The sequence below is a fragment of the Clupea harengus genome, chromosome 12, assembly GCF_900700415.2.
Source record: "Clupea harengus chromosome 12, Ch_v2.0.2, whole genome shotgun sequence".
NCBI classification, from domain to species: Eukaryota; Metazoa; Chordata; class Actinopteri; order Clupeiformes; family Clupeidae; genus Clupea; species Clupea harengus.
In genome coordinates this window covers 14117979-14124552 of record NC_045163.1, presented here as the reverse complement: position 1 = coordinate 14124552, position 6574 = coordinate 14117979, and positions in this window count along the sequence as shown.

The window sequence follows — 6574 nt, the reverse complement described above, 5'->3', positions numbered from 1 at the left end:
TTCTCCATCTCTCTCTCTCTCTCTCTCACTGCCTCTCCCTCTCTTGTTCCTTCACAGTCGCTCTCTCTCTCACTCTCTCTTGTCCCCTTCAGTCTCACTCTCTCTCCCTCTCTCTCTGCTTTTATCTTACTCTCTCGCTCTCTACCCCACTTCCCCCTCTCCCTCTCCTCTGTCTTTCTCTCACTCCATTGCTCTATTGTGATCTAGCTGTCAAGGCCATTCATCATGCCGCCACGCTCCCTGTGTAGAATTATTATTTCTTTGATGTGTTACTAGTTGAAAACAAATCCATTTTGCTGGCTATCAATTTATCATTTGGGATGGGGGGAGTCACAATCCAGTTACATGGACCGCAGTGCTTTCCACTCTTCCCAACACTCTGGACAGTGGGTGTGTTTTGTGTGAAAGAGGCAGAGAGGAGGAGAGAGAGAGACAGAGAGAGAGACAGAGAGGGAAGAGATAGAGAGAAAATGGCAGATAGACAGAAAGAAAGATATACCATGTCCATGTGTCTGTCTGTCTCTCTGCCTGTCCTTGTTTATACATCTCTGTTAATGTGTCCCTCTGTGTGTGTGTTCTGTGTTTGGATGTGTGTGTTTCAGCGAGTGCTAGAAAAACACTGCCGTGGAAGCAAAAAGAGAGAGAGAGAGAGAGAGACAAGGATGGACAGGAAGAGGAACAGGAGAACGAGAGGGAGAGGGAGAGGGAGAGAGGAGAAAGAACAGAGGCAGAGGAAAGGAGAGAGGGAGGGAGGGAGGGACTTGGTACTCTCCTTCTCACCCTCCCTCACCTAACGCCGGTGATAATTTATCACTCCTTCTAGCTCGACTGACAAACTATTTGCAGGAAAATGAGTTTTTCCGCTACGGATTTGTCCTCTGGGAATGGAAAGGGGAGCTGCAGTGTTTTTATCCCCTCTCTTTCTCTCTCCCTTTCTCTGTCTCTTCCTCTCTCTCTCTCATTCCCTCTCTCTCTCTATTTCTCTCTCTCTCTCTCGCTCTCTCACACACACACACAGACAGATACTCTGACTGAGGTCCCCCATATTTATGGTGGAGAGGGGGAGGGGGGAGGGCTTAAGATAAATGAGGTAAATTAATAGAGTCACTGAAGGAAAAGATCTGCTTCCGCACCGGCAAATCTGCCAGCGTCACACTCCCTGTGACATGCTAGACAGGAGACCATTCTCTCTCTCTTTCTTTCTCCCTCTCTATCTCTTTTTCTTTCTGCCTGTCTCTCTCTATGTTTGTCTCTCTTCCTAGCTGTCTGTCTCTCTCTTGCTATCTCTGTCTCTCAGCCTGTCTTTCTCACTAGCTGCCTCTCTCTCTCTCTTTCTCTCTCTCTCTTTCTCTTTCTCTCCCATTGACTGTTTGTCTGTTTCCCCTTCTGTTTCCCCTGTTCTCTCTTTGTCTCTCTTTCTTGCACTCACTTCTTTTCTCTGCCCCCCCCCCTCCTTCCCTCCCTCCCTGTCTTTGCTTTAGTCCTTTTCCATTCTCTCTTTGTCTATACATCTTACACACACTGAACACCTTCACATACTGGCTAAGATCTCTCAAACACACAGCATCACTTGGCTGTTAAACAGTAGACTGCACTAATACCAGACTGAAACATTTATCAAATATTTAACCTGCACTTTCACACCGGCACAGGACAGGGGTTGGCTTTGATATAATTACAAAGCTTGACCCAGGTCACCGAATCCAATCTTCAGTGTGTTTTTTTTTTTTGTTCTGGTTTTTGCCCACCCTCCCTCAACAAACAACATATTGACAGTGTGCTTGACAGAGAATTACAAGACTATAAAGGTCTAATTACATTCCAATTACAGCGGGCCATCCGTAATCGTCAGCCTGACATCATCGTAGGCCGCGAGCGAGGCTGTAAATGTGCAGGGGGTTGGGTATGCATGCTCAGCCCCCTGCGAATTTACAGCAGGCATACGAGAGAGGGCCCACTTTCCCTCGTTACATGCAAACAAACAAACAGGGGGAAATGGCTAGGCTAGGCTACGGCTAATCTCCATATCAAGCACATTCCTGTTTTATTGCATGGTCACAATAAAGGCTTGTGATTAAAAGCATAGAAGGAGGCCCTGCTGTAAGGAAGTGTTTGCTGTTATCTGGAGGGGTCGCAGAGTTGCCATGTCCATCCCAGCATCTGGCTCAACTCAGTCACCCGTTATTCTGATCGGGCAACAGATAGGACGGCAAAGCAAGAATGGTCCTGAAGTATTTCCTGCGAAAGCAAGGCATGAAAAATGTCTTTGCAGTATTGCAAAGTATAGTGGATTTACTTGGTTGCGGGTTTTTTGCACCTGTAATTCTGAACAAGTTTGTTTGACCCGTCTTTGTATTTATGACCTTTCTCAGTTTTCATGCCATGACATTTCTGCACTGGGTCTCCGTCTTCCTTATCGTAAGGAATGACCTTTAATGACATTTTTCACATAATGACGTCTTCAATAATTAGTCCAAACTGTCCATACAGTACTCAAAATTGGCCAATACCCATCTGGCCCACATCCATGCTTGCGCCGTCTACAATGAGGGACATTTTGAGTCATCCTAAATGTCTGTAAATGTAAAGGGGAAATGACAGACAATGTAATGCAGAATCTATCGCCTTCACAAGCACTTTGCATAACTGTCTGAATGGAACTCAGATTGCATGCTTTACTTGTTTTGATCACCGTGTGTGTGTAATAGTTTCGGGGAAACAGTTCCAAGCTGTTACTTTTAATTTCATTCGGTGTCTTACTAAAAAATGACCCATCTGATTAAAAGCTCCCACGAGTCATTGCAATGTCCCACCCCTCACTACTGTACCCTAGACAACTGACTCGCTCACCGTGACGTCAGTCTCCATGGCAACCCCTGGTCTGAACTGACAGGCTCCGAGAAGGCTCTTGCCAGGCAGGGGAGCTGTCAATCATCCAGACCCTCCCAGACTTTCACACATTGCCACACAGTACACCCAAACTGATCCTATTTCTGTCATCTGCCTCTCCTTCTCATACCCTTTATTTTTCTCTTTCTGTCCTCCTCATTATTTTCAGTTTCTCTGGACTTTTCTTTCTTGATTTATCTATGTTTCATGTCTACCACTAAAGAACAAAATCGTTAAAGTTGAGTTTCATTAAGTTTTTTTCTTTCTTTCTCTTTGTAAATTTTCGTCTGGTAATGTTTCTCAGGTATTTATGTTCAAATTAGGTTTTTCTTGTCCTTGTGATTCTGAAGAAACAAAATGCATCTTAGCTACTGCAATCTAAACATGGAGCAGAGATAGTAAAAGATAATACATACTTTGACAAACAACACTCATAGATATTGGTTAAATAGCAAAACATCATCAAAAAAGTGCTCAAAACATCAGACTGTGTTAACAAACACGTGCTGCAATTTCTTCCCGAGCACCTCAAAATGCCCTATCCCGTGGCATGTTAATTAGCACATAGCAAAAAGACCGTATCTATAAAACAATGTGTAAATTTGTCTGTGTGGCCCTTGAAAGTCTTCACCGGCTGAATTGAATGTAAGTACCCCTTGGCAAGCTGTGAAGCAACACCCATCAGTCAAACAGAACACCCCATGAAAGCCCCTGTTGTCCGACACACGGCTGCCTCGACATTAAACAAGCAGGGGCTCGACTCTGAAGTGCTGGCTAAAATAACTGGCTCATCAAAACCCCATCGGTCCAGGAGAGGGAAGGACCTCGTCCATCCCAGACCAACAGCACAGGTAGCAGGCTCAATGAGGGGCAAACCACTCTCCTGCTAATGGCTATTAGGGCCTGTGGGCCATTGTGGGGCGCACAATGGTCGTCACGCTGGGATTTTGTGCGGACCCACGCTGGAAACAGTTGTTGGCCCCACGGAAAAGAAAAAAAAAACCTTGGGGGAGAAGGAACAAGAAGATTTGGGGAGCCAAGGGGGTGGGGGGTGGGACACCATTTGGGGTTAAAGGTTAGGCCCAAAGCGGAAATGGGAGGCTGTGCGGGGACAATGCAGGGGGCTGGACTGGGCAGACAAAGATGGAAGGAGAGGAGGTGTATGGGGGGGGGGGGGGGAGAGAGCTGGCAGTGCGCACAAAACACAGGAAGATAGGAGATAGAAAGATGGGTTCAGAATAGACGGGGTGCTGAAACAGATGGCCGAGGGGAAGAAGCTCTCTGAAGAAAAGAGGAGGATTGAGAAAAAGAACCGGATAAGGGGGCCTGCATGCGATCGTCTGTTTGGCTGATGCACTTCAGTGTCCGAGGCAGATCAAGTAATTGTAATGTAATTTGTAATTGTAATGTTACAGAGCTCACACTTACAGAACACAATCCCTGAGTTACAGTTTATACTTCGGAGCAACAATATCATTTTCACATTAAAAGCAAATCAAATTATTTTATCAGTTGATCAATGGTGGAGCCAAGACAGATGCCCTGATAATGCTCTAAAATGCTCTAATCAAAAAGTATTGGTATTATCTTCATGGGAAAAGGGCAGTAAAATGCTGTCTGTTTGGCTGATGCACTTCAGTGTCCGAGGCAGATAAAGTAATTGTAATGTAATTGTAATGTTACAGAGCTCACACTTACAGAACATTGAAATGCACATTGAGGTCTACATCAAGGTGGCCCTGAAGTAAATGTAAATCAGTCAATTTCAAGGAAGTTGGCCAGGATATCAGCCCAGTTTACAGCTTAGACTTCGGGGAATGGTACTACTACATGTGTGGGGTAGCAGGGAAATTGTAAAGGTATTGCATCAAGCAGGTTATCGAGGAGATTTATCAAAGTCGACAGTGGAAACGGTTAAGTTTGCAGAACCAAAGAAGGCACGAAATGTTTGCGGAAGGCTAATGGAATCATCAATATTGAGGCGTTTCTCCGCGCTATTATGATCTAATTATCTGGCTCATCTCGAGTCGCTGACCACAACGAGACAAGCGTGTGCGTAGATTTATAAAAGTTGCGATTAAGTGTGGTTTAACGTGAACCCATTCATCTTGGGGAGCGCGTAGAATGACAAGCACAGTCGCAACGGGCTTCAGAAGGCAATGCATCGCGTAGGGAACAGGGTGGGTGGCGTGCACTGCCCGCAACCAGCGAATCAGGTGCTTGAAGTTTTTCGATAATTCCTCAGGTGGAGTGCTACTGCAAACATACCCTAAGTTAATGAAAAGTTAGCAGAGAAGTTTACATTTGTGAATATACATAGAAAAATAGAAACTCGTTATTGGCTATTCCGATTCATCAAATGGATGGTGAATTGTATTATGAGCTTTTTGTCAATCCATCATATATAAAGCAAGGACTATTTTTTTTCATTGTAGGAGTGATACTCTTGTGATAATGTGTGAAGGCAATGATAAAAGCATTCCCAACAGAAGAGCACTTTCGCACAAACGTTTAGACGAAATGTTACCGGCTCGGTCGTGCTGCTTGTAGCCCACGTCATTGTAGCGATTTTGAATATACTGTGACAGGCTATTATATTTTACAGATACCTTCGTAGATACCATCAAGTCTGATGCCAACATGATACCGTCAATCATTTCATTTATACCTGCAATTGTTGATTCAGCCATGTCTCCTTAATTCCCGAATAAACAGAACATAATGGGGTGTGATGACTCCAGGGTACACTGCAATACAGAGGCAACAAATTTACCATGATGGGTATAAACAAGGCTTTAATGGCCTTTTCTTGAGTCCTGCCAACAACACCTGACTGAAGCATTGTTGGATCATTTGGACTTGAAAGATGCGACAACATGACCCCTTGCCCTCTCATTTCCATCCAAATGTGAGGTGCGGGTCACAGACGCTGGCCTGAGGAGTTCAATCCGGAGACGCCCGGTGCACCCTCCCGTAAGACACACCCCAAACATTTAACTTTATCTCCATCTCAGAACAGAAAGGAGGTTTTATGAATGGAAACCGTTTCCCTCGACCCCATCAAACAGAAGGAATATTCTATCAGCACGGACGTCTTTACGACATCTGTTTGAATAATGCATATGAGAGCGATGAATCGGAGAGAATCAGAAACACTAGCGCTAGCCTATATCGTTCCGATTAAAACGTCTTTCTAAAACTGAACTTTAGAAGTAAGAGAGATCCCTTTTGAGAATTGTCCCTTTGGAACTAAATGTTCAAAAGAGGTGTTTAAAGAGCACCTGCACAGCGCGGAACAACAGCGGGTTGTCTTTCCAGTCTGAGACATCAAACATTGTGACTTAGGGCAAAGCTCAGCTAGGCACCTGACACAACTCTCTGTTAAACTTCAAACCGACATTTATGCAATCGGTGGTGTCTCATGATTTTTGTATTTGTATTATTGAGTTGAAAGTAACTTTTCTTTGAAAATGCTTTAAAATCATTGATCAGTATAGACATACTATTAAAAACCCTTTGTCATTTTATTCCTCATTAACTTTGTCCACCAGACCACAAAGTTTATTGTAAGAGACTAAAATGAAGTCAGAGCACAACCAGAAATGAAAACTCATTGTGCGTAAAACTATATTATTTCAGTTCCGTCTACTGTGTCTCAAACGCGCTCTTTACCAAACAACCTTTA